Raw genomic sequence first — 21,954 nt, 5'->3', positions numbered from 1 at the left:
TCTGGTATCTTAATGCTTTTCTTATAATTGGGAAAAACTGAAGAAAAATGAAATTTTTAACTACTTTCCCAAATGTTAGTCCAATCATAATTGTACCTTCGAGGATTATACATTATTTTTTCACAATATAAGTATATTTTGTTTGAACTTTTTCTTGTTAGTTTGAATATTTGACAAATATTCTAGCAACTGTGGCTGGCAAAATAATTCTAGTTTCTCATAAAGTATAAACTAGAAGTTTTCTCCCATGTCCTTAATAATCTACTTTTAAGATAAGAAAAATTAGTTCCAGTCAATATTTGACTGATTTTTGTACTGAAATAAATAGAAGAGTTTCTATCACCTCTCAAAACACTTTCTGAAGCCAGGCACCACTGCCTCATGACTATAATCCTAACTTGTCAAGAGGTTTGCAGTTCAAAGCCAGCCCAGACAGGAAAATGTATGAGACTCTTATCTCCAATCAACCAGTAAACCCAGACAGAAGTGTATCTGTAGTTCTAATGGTAGATCATCCAGGTCTTGAGTTCAAGCCCTAGAAATGGCTCAAAAAAAGAAAACCTATGGATTTGGGTTTCATGAACCTTTGTTTCTGGCTTGTAATCAATCATCCCGTAAGTTATAAAAAAACAAGCTCACACTTTTAACATATTTCTAAACTGGCAAATATATAAGCCACAGTTGTTTTTTGGCAATTCATTCAGTTTGCCTAAAAGGAAATGCCATTATTCTCAGTATTACAACAGAGACTTTAGGAAAAATGCTATAAATCACTTTAACTTAAAGGAAGTAACAGGAAATTGGCCAGCAATAGAGTTATGTGTGCCCTGAATGGAGATAGTTCATGTTTCCTTTGTAGATTTTCCTAGCCAATGAAGCAGAAGCAAACTGAAGTTTTTACATATGAAAACCACAGAAATGTTATTTCTCTCAGAATTTCTTATACTGAAATAAAGGAGTCATTCAAAGTTTTGTGTTTTTGTTTTTGTTTTGTTTTGTTTCTTGGTTAGTCATGGGGCTTGAACTCTGGGCCTGGGCACAGTCCCTGAGCTCTTCAGCCCAATGCTACTGCCCTACCCGTGAGCAAAGCACCACTTCCTGTTTTCCAGTGATTAATTGGAATTACGAGTCTCAAGTTCTTTAGTGCCCGGGCTGGCTTTAAACCACAATCCTCAGATCTCAGCCTCCCGAGTAGCTAGGATTACATGTCTGAGCCACCATGCCGGCCTCTTTCAAAGTTTTTAAATCACTTAACTCCTCACAAAGATATTGGACACCTGAGAATTCAACAGTCAAATCCACTATTGACCATTGTCATGATTTTACAGGAAGTACTATTTTTCATGGAAAGGAGCACTTAAATGCAATGTTCTTCCTCAAATTAAATTTCTTCTAATAACCCAATGTTGAAACTAGAATTTTTAAATGATCTATATAAGAAACTTCTGAGAGATATTCATATAGATTGTGAGGGTCACAGCTTGAGACTAGTTCAGGAAGCAATTTATGAGGCCCCATTTGAACCAAGTAAGGTAATGATACATAGCTGTCATTTCAGTTTCATAGAAGGCTGATTGAAAGAATCATAGTTTCATTTCAGCCTGGGCATGAAAGTTCACATGATCTCATCCCAGCAGAAAATAAAGCTGGGGATCAGAAGTATGGCCTAGTGATTCCCTAGCATACACGAAGCCCTGGGTTAGATTCCTCAGTACCACATACACAGAAAAAGCCGGAAGCCCATGCCCTGAGTTCAAGCTGCAGAACTGGAAGAGAGAGAGAGAGAGAGAGAGAGAGAGAGAGAGAGAGAGAGAGAGAGAGAGAGAGAGAGAGAGAGAGAGAGAGAGAGAGAGAGAGAGAGAGAGAGAGAATAAACCTAGATTTGGTGGTTTGGTGGTGCATGCCTGTCATCACAGCTACAGCAGAAAGTCTAAAGAAGAGCACTGTAGTTCCTACCAGCCTGGGGGTGTGAGGGGGGTAAACAAGGTCCTACTTAAAAAGTAAGCAAAGCAAGTTGGGGTTGGGAGTTTGGCCTAGTGGTTAGAGTGATTGCTTCACATACACAGACACCAGGGTTCGATTCCTCAGTACCACATACATAGAAAAGCTGGGAGTGGTGGTGTGGCTCAAGTGGTAGAACACTGAGGAAAAAAAGCCCAAGGACAGTGCTCAGGCCCTGAGTTCAGTCCCCAGGACTGGCAAATAAATAAATAAATAAATAAATAAGCAGAGCAAAAGGGCTGACAGCACTGTTCAAGTGGCAGAGTGCCTATCTCAGAAGCATAAAGCCTTCACTGAGTTCAAACAGCACTGCTCTAAACAAAAACTAAAAACAGAACAAAAACAACAACAAATCAATTCATGGCAGCATTCATTGGCCAATTGTCATACCACCCATGAAAAAAGGACAAATAGGACGATCCTGATCCAGGCCAGCCCAGGCATAAATGCAACTCCCGATTCAACAAGTAACAAAGGCAAATTGCTTAGTAAACAAAACAAACAAACAAACAAAAAACTACCTAGACTACACCTAAAAGAAATTCAGTAATGTATTAACTACAGCATTTTTTGTAGCTCTGTGTGTGTGTGTGTGTGTGTGTGTGTGTGTGTCTGTCTGTCTGTCTGTCTGTCTGTCACCAGACTTGAACTCTGGGCCTGGAGCTGTCCCTGAGCTCTTGAGCTCACAGCTATCAACCTACTCCTTGAGCCACAGAGCCACTTCTTACCTGTAGCATTTTTTTTTTTTTTTGGTCTGTCATGGGGCTTGAACTCCGGCTGGGCTCTGTCTCTGAGCTCTTCAGCTTAAGGCTACCGCCCTACCCTTGAGCCAAGCACCATTTTCCATTTTCTAGAGGTTAATTGGAGATAAGAGTCTCAGATCCTTTTGTGTGTAGGCTGGGTTTGAACCTTGATCCTCAGATCTCAACCTCCTAAGTAGCTAGGATTACAGGCATGAGCCACCACACCCAGCACTATAGCATTTTAATAGTCATTCATATCCTTACTAGTTATTCATTAATTTGCACCTCTTGTAGTGCATCTTAAACCTGAAGAGTTTTGTAACAAGATGATATCAGTTTTTATGATGGATGATGAATATTAGATGCTTGAATTTATTTATTTAAATGGCAATTTAAAACTCAAAATAAAGAAATATTGGATATGTATGAAAGTTTTAGATCTGAATTTTCACAAAAATAAGGAACTAAAATCTGTCTGTAATGAGTAAGGAGCTTTGTACAAATAGTTGTAAGAAAATGAGAGAAGCAAGATTAAGCAGAAAAGACTGGATTTTAATGTATTAGCAAAGGAAATCTCACTAGATCACAAAGAGGTCTACAAAGTTAGACCCGGATCCTTCTGTTTGATTAGAGAAGGGGAAGTAAACCTCTCCTTCATCCACTAATCATCAGTTTACACTTGTTAAGGATGTGCAAACCTAGGTAAGATAAGCTGCCTTTATCAGAGACATTGCCCTGAAAATTACTCAGCTATGAGCTTCAGCAGTTGGTTTGAGTGCCTCTATCATTAAGATGGCATTTGGATTTCACATGCCATCACATTGCCTACAGTGATATATATAGATATTTAGTTTGGATAAATATCATTTAAAGGCCTTGCTAGAATAATTATCAAGATCAGTCTGGAGAAGGTAGGGTGGGAGCTCAAAATGAAATTCAGTGGGAGAAAACTGACAGTAAACCATTATCTCACAAAAGTCATGTATAAAAAGCTAATCATTTCTGGTGCTATGTCAACTGCTTCACAGCCCTATCTCTGGACTGTGAACTTTAAAATCATTCAGAGGGACTAATCTCTTTGAATGACTTAATGAGAAGAACACTGATAAAAGTGATCATTGTTCTCTGAGAGTTTTTCATTTTTCAACCTAGGGTCCCAGTCTCTTAAATCTGGAGTGTGGTTTATTTCCCAATATGTAAGACAGCTCACTCAAAGCAGTGCATGATGGGATGCAAGATAGGGCAGGATAGGTAGAGAATGTGCCTATTGCCATTGACACAGAAGACAGAAATTTCAAGGTACTGAACAATCTTTTGGTAGTGGTGGTGGTGGATTTGGGTCAACTGTGAAATCAAGTGAACTGTGTACTAAATTTCTCCGACTCATTCTGTCCTTGTACTAGTTGTAGTTCCAGGCAGGAAGTGTTCAGTAGGGACCTTTATCTTGTGGGTCTGAGAACAATTAAAACCAACAAAAGAATGTTAAGAGAAACGTGGGAGAAAAACATGGGAAGGAGTAACAATGTTCAAGAAGCAATGTACTCACTACCTTCTAAATGTAACTGTGACCCCCCCCCATCCATCCTTCTCATAGTAAAATAATTTTAAAACAAAAGAAAGGTTAAGAATAGGTAAGAGCATTTATAATACACTTTACATAAACCATACAGAGCGTTTATGGTTTATTTAGTTTTAGGGAAATATGTTTATTTCAAGAATACATTTATAGTTTCTTGACACATTTCCTAATTTGAAAGAAAACCATTTATTTGGCTGTGGCATGTGCTAAAACAAACAAACAAACAAACTTATTTCAATGGAATATTTCTTACACTTCACACACACACACACACACACACACACACACACACACACACACACACACACACCCTTAACATCCTTATAGAATGCTAGCCTCAGCAGGACGTGGTGACTCACGCCTATAATCCTAGCTTCTCTGGTGGCTGAGATCTGAGGATCAAGGCTCAAAGCCAGCTCAGGCACTAAAGACCTGGAGACTCTTATCTCCAGTTAACCACTAGAAAAAGGGAAGTGGGCCTGAGGCTCTAGGGATAGGGCTATAGCCTTGAGTTGAAAAGCTCGGGGACAGTGCCCAGGCTCAGGGGTAGGGTGGTAGCCTTGAACTGAAGAGCTCAGGGACAGCGCCCAGGCCTAAAGTTCAAGCCCCACAACCCACAAAAAAAAAAGTTAGCCTCCAATGTTTAGAAAATAGCAGCAAGAACAAAAATAATAATCAACTTTCATTATAAGGTTACGGGTAGAGGAGCTAGAGATACAGCTCCACATTTAACATGCAAGTGGCTCAGAGCTCGATGTTCAATAGGAAAAGAGCATCACAAACTGAATCAAAAGGTAATTTATTTCACAAAAGATCTTTCCATTTCCACTGAATAGAAGAAGAAGAAGAAGAAGAAGAAGAAGAAGAAGAAGAAGAAGAAGAAGAAGAAGAAGAAGAAGAAGAAGAGAGGAGGAGGAGGAGGAGGAGGAGGAGGAGGAGGAGGAGGAGGAGGAGGAGGAGGAGGAGGAGGAGAGCAGTTTCTAAAGAAAATTGAAGCTGTGTCTAGGAACAGTCATAGAACAGAACATTCTGCACATTCTGCCAGGTAGCTACAAACAGGTCCTCTGGTACAGACACCACTGCCCGATATGTGCTCATCAGTGGCCTTTCTGAGTTAAAAACTGATTTTTTTTTTTTTAGACAGGCACCACTGGCTTATACCTATAAAATCCTAGCTATTCAAGAGGCTGAGCTCTGAGGATTGTGGTTCAAAGCTAGCCTGGCCAAAAAAGTCTATGAGACTCTTATCTCTAATTAACCAACACAAAGTTGGAAGTGGAAATGTGGCTCAAATGGTAGAGCACGATAGATAGATAGATAGATAGATAGATAGATAGATAGATAGATAGATAGATAGATAGAGTTTTTGCCTGAATGGTTTATTCTCAAGAACACAGAATCACATGCACAATTGATTGACAAATCAGGTCATTAATACACAACCTGCATCAACCAATGAGATTAGATTTCCCACTGAACTGACCAATATGCTCTTTCTTATTTAGGAAGCTACATTTAAAGCCTAGCCAACAGAAAATGGCCTTTAGATTCTTTGTGGAATCTGTTTCAGCTTGAGTGACCCAGGCTTCAGTCTATGTACCTGATGTATGTAACAAGAAGCAGGAAGCCTCCCTCACTAAGCATGGCACCATCTCCCCTACATTAAGCAATCGTTGATGATGGCATGAGTATTCTTTTTCCATAATTCCATGAAAAGGTCTAGATTTGGTTGGTACCACTCTTTATGTAATTTGGGAATGCTTCTAAGAATAATTTTTAAGATGATACAATAAATTATAAACACAAATTTAGAAAACAGATAAATATGAAGCCAGGAGCAGTGGTCCGTGTCTATAATAACAACTATCTGGTAAAATGAGGCTGTTCTTCCCTCTCTCCTTCTGATTTATCATTAAGCCACTAGACATATGCACATACTTTCTCATGTATAATACACATACATGACCCTCACATATCCCATATACATAGTACATACATTCCCAGGTACCATACATGACACATCCACACTCCTGTACAAATATTCATACACTCACACCACACATCCATGTCACTTGCAACACTCAAATACATACTACATACACGCATATATACAGTACACACACATACACACATACTTATCAGATCACACTGCACACTTTTGCACCTTGCACATGTACTACATAAACCGATCACACTTCACATCTGCACTTCTGCTTATTACTAGGTTTTTATGATTAGTTGCTATTGGTCCCATGAATAAGTTCAAAGAATAATATTGCTGTTCAAAGAAGGCTATGTACTTTAAAGAGAAGAAAATTAGAATGTCATTGCCCATAAATACCTGTAGTTCTGCTTTGATCTGATAAACTGCTGAGCTGGACTGAAAGTTAAAAATAATAACATAAATAATGTAGCCATCACCTTCATCTTTCACTTGGAAAATGCAATGCATGCTACCTGAAACATTGCCTATATTAACAAATGTTAGTGTATTTGCTGCTTCATTCTTCCCTTTTTTAATGCCTTGTGTTTTTGATGTGTCTCACAAAATTCATGCAATTAAGGAAAAAAAGCATTCAAAAACTTTTTGTGATTTTTCATATAAAATCATAACAGCATGTGGTTTTACTTTTATATGTTATGTAAATAAGCTGACATTTTTTACTTTACTTGCCACTAAGCAATCATATTGTAAAACTGTGGGTTTAAAGTCTAGCTGTTTTAAAAGCCATATAATGAATGATTGTTGTCCTTAATGTACTATGTTGTCTCTCATCTCCTTTGCTGTCCCTTGGTTATCTCATATTGTTATAGTATCTCACTTTGTTATCTGATATATTGAATTTATTTGTATTTGGATATTTGAAATTTGATAAGGAAGGGGGGAAAACCAAGACGGGTGTGGGGTGTGGGGGGGGAGGGAAATGGGTACCAAGACATGTGAAAGGGTATCAATGTATGTGAATTAATGCGCCTTCTATCTGGCAAATATCATGTAACCCTTTTACTAATTACAATAAAAAAAATTTTAAAAAAAGTCTAGCTGTTTTATAATATATGTTGACATAAATATGCAACTTTTTTTAATTACCCATGCAACACATGCAGTTATCTCCCTTGTCCTAGGATACACGCTCGGAGTGCAGTAAACACCGGCCCAAACTGATTATGTTTCTGGATTTGCCCTTGCGTATGATCTGGGCTCCCTCTGCTTAATGGCCTGTCCTTGTGGCCCAGGAATAGATAGATGCTGCTGAAGCTGTTACGCACATTTACCCTCACTACCAAGCATCTTTGAAGGACCAAGGTTGAACCAGTACATAAATTCCAAGAAACTGTCAAAGCCTCTAGATAACTGTGCTTTCCAACTAACTGCACCTAGTTCTCACAGACAGTGAACCTTATCTGAAGTTGCCTGGGCCATGTGGCTTATCTGTGTGAAAACATTCCGGTCTCCCCATAGCACAGCCACCATAATAGGCCCCTGTATCTCCAGAAGTTAAAAAAAAAAAGTCAAGGAAGCTAATTACATGTTAGTTGCAAGTACAATTATAATTTATAAGCTTTCATTTTAAGGTTTGAGCTGGAACTTGTTTTGTAGGCCTGAGACTTGTGCAAATGTATCTGTCTGCATGTTACTGCAATATTAACAAATCTAGTCATTTTTTTAACCTGTGAGACAAATCTAGTCATTTGAATGCATTATGTCAATAACTTTAAGAGCCTTTGAAGTGACTCAAGCATTTTTAAAGGTATGTTGATCAAGTGACAATAGATAGGCAATATAATTTTAGCACAGAAAGAATAACCAGGAGAGAACATACTTTAAAATGAAAGGGAAAAGAAAATATGCCATTTTATCAGTTATATTTTTGTCTTTTGGTATTTAGCAACCCTGGCATGGGTTCTGGAGGGCAAATTTTAAAGAAAGCTTTAGCTAAAAGCTGAAATTTAGGTGGTTACTAATGCTTGCCAGATAGGTGGCATAAAGATGGTGAAAATATCTATTAAAGCCTACTATTTCCATAATCACAAATTTTTCCTAAGTAATTAATATAATTTCCTATTTATAAGCAAGATTTGCATTTTCAAATACAGCTATATATATTATATTATGTGTTATAATGTATATTTATATGCATGTATTATATATTACATTAAATTACATATAACGTGAATTATCTATTAAGTAGTGTGTGTGTATGTGTGTGTGTGTGTGCGCGTGCATGCGTGCGTGTGTGTGTGTGTGTGTGTGTGTGTGAAAACTAGGCTCAGGATTCCATGGGGCATACCTGTATTCCCTCTTAATCAGCTTCTGAGCTGTAACATTTTAATTGTGAAGTAGAAACCAATTCCATTTGCCATGTTGAAACTCAAAACAGTGCTGGAAAGTCCATCAGCACAGACTTTTTTCCCAAACCATTTCAGATTTGGTCCAAGAAACTTTAACTAAAAACATCAGGAGGAGTAGGAAACTATGTGCCAGTTTAACATGCTCTCCAAGGAAAGGAAGCAACATCATTATCCTTCCTTTCAACAAAATTCCATATGCACAAAAATAAAATTTAAACACAGCTGTACCCTGTTCATTACAACAGATGTATTTTTGAAATGTTAATCAAATATTGCAATAGAGAATTACATTTTTACATGTGCTAGTACAGCGGCTTCCTGCCTTTTTGTAGTCTAATAGTAAGTGTATTTTTAAACCTGTTTCAAAAATAATAAAAACTGGAACAAAAGGCAAACCAAAAAATCCCTAGAAGTTTAAAATTGATCCATGTCAGAAGATCTTTTCCACTTGATCTCCATCTTACTTTTCCTTGGAAATACATTATTCATCGAAAGTATTACATGATTTTCTGAACTGCTGAACCATTGAACTACCCAAAGCAAAAATATATTAGCATGGTTTAATTAACATCTGAGAATCTTAAATAACTTCTCAGACTTGGAAATTAGTTGAATTGTTAATAACCTCTTATTTTGAAATAACTCAGATATAGAGGACTTCGAAGGAAATGCACAGGTAGTTCATGGGTGTGCATTTCCTGTTGTAATATGAATGTTTTACACACTATAATACAAGGTTAAAGCTAGGTCATAGCCTGGCACCAGTCACTCAAGCTTGTCATCCTAGCCACTCAAGGAGCTGAGAATTTAGGATTGAGGTTCAAAGTCAGTCCTGGCAGACAAATCTAAGACTCTTCTCTCCAATTAACCTGAAAAATGCCAAAAGTAAAGGTGTGGCTCAAATGGTAGAGTAACAGCAAATAAAGCTAAAGGACAACACCCAGGCCCTGAGTTCATGCCCTAGCACTAGAACACACACACACACACACACACACACACACACACACACAACACACACACACACATTCATTTGGCCCAAAATTCTAGAATTTTCAGTCCATGCCCACTTGGTCTTATTAGTGACACAGTATGTCAGGGCAGGAGCACATGGCAAAAGAGGCCTGGTTATCTCATAGTAGCTAGGAAGCTAAATGGGAAGAAAGTGATTGTGCTCAATATCCAGTTCAGAATTAACCTAGCTTTATCTGAACTAGCCACCCTTCTTAAAGGCTCCCCTACTTTCCAATTGCACCCATTGGTGACCAAGTCTTTAACAGACAGACCAATTGAGGGATAATTAGTGGAATTATAGCATATACAATATACAATTTGCAGCATGGTTTAAGTGTGAAGTGATTAATTTCAACAAATTCCTTGAATGTTATATTCAGTATTGTAACTTCTAATCCCTTGTAAATGTCATACAATTATTCTAGAATAGAGTCCCATATATTTCACTCTCCAGGAAGCATTTTCTTTACCACAAAAAAAATACTTGAACTGATTTATGATTCTTGTCCTTTCTCTCTCATTCACCCATTTACTAAATTAAATTTTGCCACATTAAGAGACAGATGCTAAGACCAGCATTGGGCAGCTACCACCCTGGAATAGAAAAGTCATTGAATTGTAGTCAGGGAAAGAAGACTAGCTAGACTCTGATGCCTTTTTTGCCATGGTAATTCTGAGTTACAGCTCATCTCTGGGGCAAAAAAAATGTTGAAATAATATGGAAGCAGAGGACAGAATCATTCGATAAATGTGCAAGGGAAGAGATACTACTCCAATATATCTAGCATAAAGTAGAATTTCTTGCTAAGGTGAATTACATGTACCAAGCACAGTCACCCTGAACAGAGCCAAATGTCAACTGATGCCATATTTAGAAGGAGCTAGCAGTTCAGAGATTAGCTGCCTTTCCCAAGGGAGGCAATGTAGCTCTTGTGTGGAATTGCAGGACGCACAAACTCTGTCCAATGTAAAACCTGTTCTGTTACTGTTGTTGAATTAGGACAAGAGTCAAGAAATTCCATAGTAATCAGGCATAGTGCAAAATTCTATTGCTCTTTCCAAATTTCCAATGACTAATGCTTTGTACAAATGTGTGTATCATGCACATCATTTGTGACCTGATTAATGTAAAGTCATTTGAAACTTATTTGGTCTTAGGATATCTGGAAACATGTTGAGGAGAGGAAAATCCAAGGTGAGGAAACTTCTACAATGGAAGCTCAGTTGCTGCAAACTGTTTTGAAGCTTGGAAAGGCAGCAAGAGACTTAACTGGCATGATTCCTCTGACATATCTTCCTATAGTAGGCCTCCACTCTTATCTATAATTCTTTATTTCCTCAATGACAAGAGGCCAGCACTGAAGGAAACTCCTCCTCAGAACCTTTGGCCTCTCATTTATTCTTTAGAGGGATGACTCATATACTTCAAGGTCAAAGTTCTTCTCATGGTTATAAAATGGGAGAGCCTTAAAGTTAGAGCAATCCAACATAGCTATTGAACATGCTACACTTACCAACACACACCATGGTGCCCTTTGATATGCACAATCCTAGTAGAAGTTCAGATTGAATTTGCCCTATTTTCAGTCACCTAAATTCCTTACCTAATTACCTGCTCATTTGTATTTGATCAGGAAACTTTCAACTTAGTTTAAAAAAAAAATGAGTCAATAATGAACTCATGTATTAAATTTTAAATACAAGCAGCTTTTTATCTGTAAAGCAAGAGAAAAATCTGTTTTATTCCTTCTTTTAAAAAAAAGTCCTTTATCTTGTGGCAACAGCTTTTAACTAGCTTTGGTTTTACTGGTAGTTCTATCTATGTCTGGTTTTTGTTGTGGTAGTGGTGGTTTGGGGGCTTTGTTTTTGTTTTTGTGTTTAGTCAGTCATGGGGCTTGAACTCTGGGCCAGGGCACTGTCCCTAAGCTCTTCAGCTCAAAGATGGTGCACAACCACTTCATCCATATCACCACTTTCTGGTTTTCTGGTAGTCAATTGGAGATGAGTCTCACGGACTTCAGTGTCTGGGCTGGCTTGAACTATGATCTTCAGATCTCAGCCTTCTGAGTAGCTAGGATTACAGGCATGAGCTACTGGTACTTGACTTCCATGTCTGTTTTTTAAATATCTGATTATTCTATTAGATGTAGAGAGCTACTCTAAAAATTAGGTGGTGTAAAATGCAGGAAATTCATTCTCTCATAGTGGTAGTGTTGACAAGGTCACTCTTTGTTTGCCTTTCTTCCTTCCAATTCCATCTTTCCAGTCTCTATCTCCACTTTCATAGACCTTGCTTTTCTCTATGTGTCTCTTCAGTATGATTGCATGTGGTCTTTTTTTTGGGGGGGGCAGCCCTGGGGCTTGAACTCAGGGCCTGTCCTTGAGCTTTCTCAAGGCTAGCATTCTACCACTTGAGCCACAACACTACTTCTGGCTTTTTCTGTGTATGTGGTACTGAGGAATCAAATCCAGGGCTTCGAGCATGCTAAGCAAGCACTCTACCACTAGGCCATGTTCCCATCCCACATGGTCTTACAGAGAAATTAGTCACTGGGCACTGGTGGTTCCTGCCTGTAATCCTACCTATTCAGGAGGCTAAGATCTGAGGACTGTGGTTCAAAGTCAGTCCAGGCAGGGAAATCTGTGAGGTTCATATAGATAGATAGGTAAAGATATACATACATATGTATATATAAATTCTCCAAGAACTGTTCATCGTTCTCTGCTTCAATGTGGACTTGTGATTTTCTGGATCAATATAATATATGTAATTACTATCCTAAGATTTATATATTTACTATTCCCTTGCTATATATTTTCAGAGTGTACTTCTTCCTGAATCTACTGTTATACACTTTTAAAAAAATCAACTAAAGCCAGGCACTATATAATCCTAGTTACTCAGGAGGCTGCGATGGGAGGGTCATGGTTTAAGCCAGCCCTAGTAAGAATGTCCATTGAGATTCTTGTCTCCAATTAACCACCAAATCTCCAGTAGTAGAGATGTGGCTCAAGAGATAAAGCACTAGCCTTGAGTAGAAAAGCTCAGCAACAGTGACTAAGCCCTGAGTTCAAGCCCCAGTACTGAAGGGAAACAGAGAAGAAAATAGACAATATATATACTGTCACTGTGTCCCAAACCATTCAAAATAAGTCTTCTAAAACTAAATATTTTCCCCCTTGACAACCATGGTACCATCTCTGCTCCTAAGACATGATCATCAGCACAAACACATTATCTAAGATTCAAGACAATTACCTTTTCCCAATTATCAATAATCAAATATCCTCACTCACGTTTTATCCAATGAAAGGACTATTGTGTCTCTATTGCATCCCCCTAGTCTGGGACATTTTTCTACATTCAATTGCTTTACAAGCAATTAACTCCTCAGAAGACTCTTGGCTCCTCTTTTAAAATGCCTTATTCAAGTCAGGTATCAGTGGTTCACAATTATAATCCTAACTAGTTGAGAGGCTGAGATTGGAAAGATCATGGATAAAGACCAACTAGTACAGAAAAATTTCAAAGTTCGTTCTGAACTGATACTTGGGTAAAGAAGTTCATGCCTAGCATCTCTAGTTACAGGGGAGTATGAGATTTGTAGGGAATGTGATGCCAGGACAGCCTGGACAGACAAGCTCAAGAGATTCTATCTCCACAAAAAGGCAGCTAGGCTTGCACTTATGATCCTAATGATGTTGGGAAACCTACACTAGGTGGTTGGTAGTTCAGGCATATAGGTGGAAGCATGGCTCAGTTGTATTGTGTCAGACTATTGTGTATGAGGCCCTTGGTTCAAACCACCAGTACTGGGGGAAATGAAAGCCTTCCTCTTCAACTGTACTTTTCTTCTAGGAATGAGAATTCATGACAGTCTATTTCTTTGTCATCTGAATCCTTTACTAGCCTTTCTTCTTCCTTATTTTACTTTTGTTTGGAAGTTTTCTGCTTAAAGTACTGCTTTCCTCCTGGATGCTGTTCTCACAAATGTTTCTTTACCCTTGTGGGGTTTTTAGTTTTATTTTTTTAATGCATTGTTTTAAACCTTATTAAACTGTTCTCAACACATTACTTTTTGAAAGCTTGTTATGATTTCCCCCTCCTACATTCACATTTCTGTGCATAGTTATATAAAGGGTTTGCCTTCCATTAATAAAATTAGAGTCATACTTAAGAGTTCATCCACACCCAAGTACACATATACACGCCAATACACTAAGCTAGTTGTGGATGAGTCATTTGTTGTATTCTGCTTTAAATAAAGGGTTTGACATCAAACTAAGTCTAATTTGAAGAAATTGAAGGCCGTTTCATTTGGTGTATATTCTGTATCTGAATTAAAATATTGTTAATATATTGTATATAATATATATATAATGTAATATATATGTATATATATATATGCAGGTATATTGTGGTAACCCAAGCCCTATGGTGTCATGGCCCTTAAGTTTCCTATAGTATGTTCTATACTCTCTCCACCACCGGTTTTGACAAGGACTTTTCCTTGTAATCATGTAAAAATCATTATATGTGTTAAACTCCAGATCTAGGTTTTATTGTAAATGCACTATGGAATCCATTGTTGAATTAATAGCATTATATTGTATTTTATTCTGTTGATCTTTAAATTGTAATTATTTTTGGCATTATAAAATGTAGAGCAGGCTATATCGATGTATACACTCATAACAGAGAACAGAATTATACAATTTTGAATAGACAAAAGGAAAAAAACATTTCATCTTGGATCAATTATCTCACAGTATCAAACTCAGAAGAAAATGTTTCATCATTTTTCCCACATGCCAATAATCTTCTAGAACCACCTCATTCATGTCTGATCCTTTTGTTTTGTCTACAGTCTCTCAAAATTGTCACACTTAGCCCATTTCACTCAGATGCATTTGCAAGGCTGCCAGGGATCTCTGAGTTCCAACATCATTCTTAAAGATACTTTGAGCTAGATTTCTGGTACTTTCTGGAACCTTGTAATTTCTATTCAATGACACTAACCCCCTGAGTTTATTTTTAATTAGCAATGCAGAAAGTACATTAAGTCACTAAATATAACTATTTGAAACTGTGAGTATGATTGTACCCACAAATAGACTTCTTAAATAAAAAAACTCTTATACAACTAATTGATGTTATCAAACATTGTTGGTTGAGCAACAATGCAAAAATAAATCTCAACCTTGGCTATGGATAGATCATTGTCAAGTTCTTTGCCTAGTACACTTCCCACAAACCATATGCCCAAGAACTTGGCAGGAAACAAATATCTTTATTATGACAAGACAGCAGTCACAAATGCTAATGAGATGACAACTCAATTTACAGGAGAGAGAAACGATCTGGCCCCTGTGGTAAATCCTTAAACACCACTGACAATACTTTCTGTGAAGGAATGGGAGGTACTAAAATAAATTGGCAAAATGAAAGCTCTCTGCATATGCTGTTTACTGAGAAGGGTGACGTGCCAAAGAGACAGCCAGTCACAGCAAGTGGAACCTTCACTGGCACCGGGCCATTGACAGAGCTGCCCCTGACAGACTCAGCCTTTTGCGCCCATTAGACTCGGTGTGAAAGGTCTCCATTCACCTGCCAGCTGGCACCATTGAGCACTATCTAAAGATGTGAACGTTCAGCCCTGGCCTTTCTGCAACTGGAAACCAAAGTGAGGATTAATTATGGATGGAATGCGGCCAGGCAAGGCTGCAATTGTAATCAAATGAGACCACACTGAGGAAAAACAACATTTTATCCTGCACAAGGTACTCACAGATAGATTTATGACTATACTGCCAGCTGGAGATAAAGTTTAAAAAAAAGTAAATCAATCATTTTATTCATATGACTAATATAAACAAGCATTGGCCAACCAAAAAAAATGCTTCCTATGATTATGTTATGATACTTCATTTAAGTACAGCTTTATTCAGCCAAATCACAGGACCATGGGTTTTTGTTTTTGTTTTTGCTTTTGTTTCTGTTTTCAAGTGAAAGCTGAGAATTACACTATCAGCTGGCACTGTAAATGACGAGATCTGGGAACTTTTTACATTCAATGCTTTCCATGAAAAACATTCAGAGTCAATAAACAGAAGAGCTTGTTAATTTACGTCCATGAATAATCAAAAGGGTTTTAAAAAATAATGCTAATTGTATGCAGTAAAGAGCTAAAGGACTTATGTCTATAGAAGCACAATTTAAATTTCAATCTGATTCTCTAAGGGAGGCATGGTCAACAGAGACACACTTCAATTATACATCACAGATGATAAGGGGATCCCAGTTAGAGGCTAGCCCAAGCACAAAGTGAGACTTTATCTTGAAAATAACTAATACATAAAAGGACAGGCAAAGTGAGTCAAATGATAGAGTACACACTTAACAAGTGCAAAGCCCTGAGTTCAAAGCCTAGTAACACACACACACACACACACACACACACACACACACAGAAAGAAAGCTATATTTTGATGCCATATTCAGTAACAACGGTGTCATGCTCTCTTTAAAAATCTCTTTGAGACTCTTTTTTTTGTACATATGTTTGACTCAGCAATTATAAGAAACCTACAACTCTTTAAATCAAACCCCAAAAAGTATTTGGGGAAGTAAAATCTTCAAATCAATAGCCTTAGAGATATTGAATAGAGATTAGAGTCTCTCTGCCTGAACCGTAAATTATCCTTCGTTTTCTATCCCCTTTTTATCATTGCCAAACTGTCTGCTCAACTAAGGGTGACTGGAGAAGAGCCAGAAGATTCCAGCAAGAAAAGAGAGCTAAAAGGAACAATGGCAGAGTGCCATAGCAGGCTCCACTCTGATACAATACACTGTTCACTCACCAATACCACCTTTCTTCTTCCCCTACCAACATCCAGCAGTAGTCAGACTCTCCAAGTGAGCACAGTCACCATGGTATCATTGTTAACCACTGTTGAACCAGCAAGGAGATAGGCTCAACAATTAGGCATGATAATGAGAAAGGGAAATAAATATACTGCTTTAAAAATGTTTTTAAACATACAATTCAGAAGAAAGGAAATTGCATTTGTAGTAATCTTTACATTTCTTACTCTAGTCAGAGCTACAGCTTTGAGTGGAGCTTCTAATTAAAGCAATGCAATAAATATAGATATAATGGCAATGATTTCTTGCAAAGGGACCTCAGCTGATATAGTGTGGCACAATTGATTTTATCTTTATTATTCCTCAGAATGGAGCCCCTGAACACGTTCGTGTAGAGATTTGCAATTGTTCATTCGAATTCAAGATCAAGTAGTAATGACCCTATGAAGAATTTTAGGAAAGATGCTTCAAAGGCATGTGGACAGAAGCACTACAGAGAGAACATATTTTAAATATATTAGGGAGCCTATTAATAAGTGTCTCTTTGAACACTTGCCTGCTTAGTGAGATTCACTAAAGGTGAATAACACTGTAGTTGATATTCACGTTTTCTTATCAACTAAATTTCTCCCTTATAAAAGACTGACAGAACCCTGAGATCCAAATACTGTACCTTTCTTTCTTGATGTAAGACGAAATAGAATTTTCAAATTAATGAATGTATAAATGTGTGGGCCTGTGTATATGTGTGTGCATGTGTTATGTGTGTGTGTGTGTGTATCTGTCTATCTGTTTGTGTAAAATTAACCTGGGAGGGAAATAGGCATTTCATTTGTTTTATCGTTTTGTAATTCTTTTCTCCCCTCAGAAGGGGCTCTTCCAAAACAGAAGTTAAGCGAGTCCTTCCTAGAAAGCACTGCACTACACGGTTGTTTTTTCTAGATGAAGTATCCTGCCTTTTGTTTATATTTGGCATCCAAGAAAATAAATGTCTCCAGGCAATAACACAGCAGGTTCACACAATATTCCTCAATTCACCTGCTACTTGCACACAGGAAAGAAAAAAAAGAGATTCTTGAGGGAAAAAATGAATGAATTATTTCAACTCAGAGTAGTAACCTTAGCTAGCCTGTTTCTTAGTAGGCCCATTTAACAGCTCTAATCGAATAAAAATGGGGATTAAATTATGATTAAACATTACTTGATAGAAAAGAATCTTCAAATATTGGATTTAATAAAAGTATATTATGGTGTTGCAATCACATTTAAAGACCCGAAAGACAGTTGGACTGGTTTTCCCTAGCACTTCATCTCTTTCCTTCTGACTGTAGCTTCTCTTTTCCTTCATAGCAATTGTGGTGCTGGGGAGAACAAATCTAAGAGGACAAATGTGTATAGTCCAATTTTGGATGAACATTGATGTTATAGTGACTGGGTAAAAATGTTCTTGTGGCCTAGGGCAGTGCCCACCCTTAATCTTGACCACTGTTCCTCAAAAGCCTGCATATTTTTTTTTTTTTTTTGCCAGTTGGGACATGGACTCAGGGCCTGAGCACTGTCCTTGGACTTTCTCAAGGCTAGAGCTCTACCACTTGAGCCTCAGTACCACTTCTGGCTTTTTTTTCTATGTTTATGGTACCAAGGAATTGAACCTGGGTCTTCGTGCATGCTAGGCAAGCACTCTACCACTAGGCCAAACTCCCCGCCCCTGCATTTGTTTTCTTTGCAACTGTTGGCTGTTTTGGATTTGCTGGGTTGGGGATTTTTTTTATTTATTCTTTAGTTTTTGGTTTTTGGAGTGTCATACTGATATTTGAACTCCAGGCCTTAAACTTTCTAGGCTAATATCTACTACTTGAGCCACACCTCCAGACCTGTTTTCCATCATTTCTTTTTGAGATAGGGTCTCACTTTCCCAGCTACGTGCATCTGTGCCTTGATGCACCTGTTTCCTATATAGACAGGATCAGAGGTGCACATCACCACACCCAGCTTTTTCTTTTAGACTAAGTCTCACATACTTCTCTGCTTGGACTGGCCTAAACCCAGGAGCCTCATCTCAGGCTTCAGAATTTCTGAATAATTAATATTTTATCATTTTTTCAACACACCAACTGTATTTATTTATGATGTTTACAAATTGATTTCACTTTTTTTCATTCTTAATTTCTGTACATCCTTAACACCTGTAGTTCCAGGTATAACAAAGTACCTTGCTCCCGACAGAGTAACTAGACAGTACATGTCACTGACTTTAAATCTGAGTTAGCCTCTAAGATTCTGAGACTCTACTATGGAAATTTTTTTTAACTTGAAGGATATCAAAGTAGTCTACCTCTGGGTGTCTCTAAAGTACATGTGGAATTTGATATGAGGACTTCTCTTATTAAAATTATCTTTCTGGTATCGATATTACACATTATGCTTATAATTTTCTGGTCTCAGGGCTGGGTGCAGCAAGGCTAAAACTGTAGAGAGTTAGTTCTGAATACACAGTGTTAAATCAGATCCAAGAGGCAAAGGTAAAAATCAAGATGCAAAAAGCAAAGGTCAATTATAACGTCAGGCTGGAAGATGCCAATTAATAAATGAATAAGAGCTCATAAAAGCTAGATGAAAACCAGGGTAAATGAGGAAGCAGGAAATGGGGATACAAAGAGACTCTCCATTTTCATTCTGGCATAACTACCCTTCTGACTACTGCTTCTTTAAGATACTCAGAGGCAGGAAGAGAAAGTAGAAGGCATTCTCTGGGCAGAATATGACACCTTTTGTACTCAGTTGGAGAACTCATCTTTTGTATTTCTCTTATCTGTAAAACATGGTGATTCAGGATCCTATCTGTGCAATTTCATGGAAATATCCCTGTAGCTAGTATGCAAGTCCACAGGCAATTTCCCTGAGGCATTGCCAATTAAGATGCTGAGCCCTATTTAAACACTGATTTCTTGTAGTTTTCTTTGGTTTAATATGCCTAGTAAACATCATCCTATTTAATAGACCAGAAAAGGCTATGCTAAAAGTGTTAATGAGAATGTAGGTCACTGTCATCTCTGTTTTTCAATGACTCAATTATTTGACATTTACTTAATGCCCTTTGAATGACAACAGTCATGTCAGCTGCTGGCTGAAGGGGAATTTTCCAGTCACACTTAGACTGTTTATCTTTGCCCGGGCTTTGTTAGAATTCACTCCGTGCAAACATGGAGGCTGTCACTCACTGAATTCTAGAGCAACCCTGTTCCTGTTTCAAGTAGTTTGGACACATGCCTAGCTATTTCTCTTTTTGGTTTATTCTCTGGTACTTAAAATTTGAATTTATATTAATCAATATACTGCTATGTTGTTCTTCCTCGAAATGTAACACTTCAATGTTTATGACCTTAAATTACAACTCCCACTTATCTGCAGCTCACTTTCCTCTACATTGTGGTTTGAGAAGATGGCAAATAAAACTCAAATTCAAATGTCTTTGCTGATGTGTTACAGCAGTTGCTCTTTATTTTTCTTTTGCATGTAATACTCAGACTCTAGGATGGGTGCTATTTAACACTTTTGCTACAGAACATTTGCTGTTGTTTCCCATATTTTTTATATTAGCATCAATTAGTTTTACCAGAGGGTTACATTTTGGCATGTCCATATAGGCATACAAAGTACCTTAAGTAGATTTACTTCTTCTGTCATTTTTCCTCATCCCATTCTTTCCCAAGTCTCAAGCCAATCTCAGCAAGCATCACCACTCCATTTTCACACCAGTACATAGAGTATATTGATCTTTTTCCCCATCCTTCACTCTCTTTCTTTACACTGTCCTCCGGGCTAGTACCTACACCTGAAACAGAACCTGTTTTCCATTCCTGATCTTTTTCTTTTAATGTACGCTAACTGTTTAAAGAGCTTTCACTGGGATTTTACACATGCATATACAATACTTCAATCAGATACCATTTGTAATTTTTTGAGGTGCTGGGAATCCAAGCCATCTGTGCTAGGCATGCATTCTACCCTCTAGGCATGCATTCTACCCTCAGATTTCATCCCCTGCCTCCACTTTAACTTTTTTAAATCTTTAACATGCTAAGTGATTTGTTTTATCATTTAAATGATGTATCTTCTATCATTACACAGTGACTAATAATAGAGATCTCTACTAAAAGCATGAACGTTAACAGCATTTTCTATATATAGGTGGATGGATTGCAGACTTCAGAAAGATATTTTACAGTCTTCCATCTTTGAAAGCACATCTGCTGTTAAGGTTGAGTTGGATTTGAACAAGTGAAAAGAGAAAATAAGGAAAGGCAAATCTATTTCCAGAATTGTGGAGGAGAGTGTTAATTGGGTAGTGACCTACAAGAATTCCAGGTTCATAAGCTTCAACACTGATTTAGAGAACTCCTCCATATCCCCACCTCATCTACTTGCCATTTTATTTGCATTTTTACATATGAAGGTTCACTTTGTACAGGTGGTCATTTAAAATATTGTTTTGACTGCTGGTCATATGAAATGAAAGAGGCATTTTGTTAAACTAGTCTACGATGACATAATCAAATAAATGCCTCCTTATTGGGGTCTGAGTTAGGGTCTTGCACTTGTTTGGTTAACTTGTTCAGTTGACATTCCAGAGACCTTCAGCCCTGCTTTATGCTGCTTATTTCGGAGTTGCAGTCTTGTGGTCTTTTCTTCCCTGGCTGGCTTTGAACTTCAGTCCTTTGTATCTTGGCTTCCTGAGCAGCTAGGATTGCAGGCACGAACCTAGAAATTCTTCATAAAATTCTAGAAATTCTTCATAAGCATGAGTACAAAAAGTGAAATTATATTAAAAAAAGACTTATGTGAAGTTGTCTGAACCTTGAGGTAGGGAGAGGTTTCCAGATTTTCTCAAATTCCAAGTTCAGTAAAAGACTGATAAATTTTATTACGTTAGAAATACTTTTGCAAGGCAAAAGCATAAGAGTTGAATGTGTCATGTAACTCTTAATCTCATGTACTATGTAAAATAAAATTTCACCTTGGTATTCTTGTCAAAAATGCATAACCTAATAGGCTGAGATCTGAGGATTGAGGTTCAAAGCCAGCCCAGGCACAAAGGGACTTAGAACTCTTATCTACAATTAACCTCTAGAAAATGAGAAGTGGGGCTTGGCTCAAGGGTAGAGCAGTAGCCTGGAGCTGAAAAGCTCAGGGACAGTGCCCAGGCTGTTTAAACCCCATGACCAACAAAAAATCTGAACATTACCTGATATATCGCATATATTTGTATTTGGTTATTTGAAATTGGATAGGGAAGGGGGGAAAACAAGATGAGTGGTGGGGGTGGGGGGAGGGAAATGGGGATCAAGACATGTGAAAGGGTATCAATGTATGTGAAATAATGCACCTTCTATCTGGCAAAT

This window comes from Megascapheus bottae, chromosome 5 (assembly GCF_031878675.1).
Source record: "Megascapheus bottae isolate mThoBot1 chromosome 5, mThoBot2.hap1, whole genome shotgun sequence".
Taxonomy (NCBI): Eukaryota; Metazoa; Chordata; class Mammalia; order Rodentia; family Geomyidae; genus Megascapheus; species Megascapheus bottae.
This window is presented reverse-complemented; position numbering follows the sequence as displayed.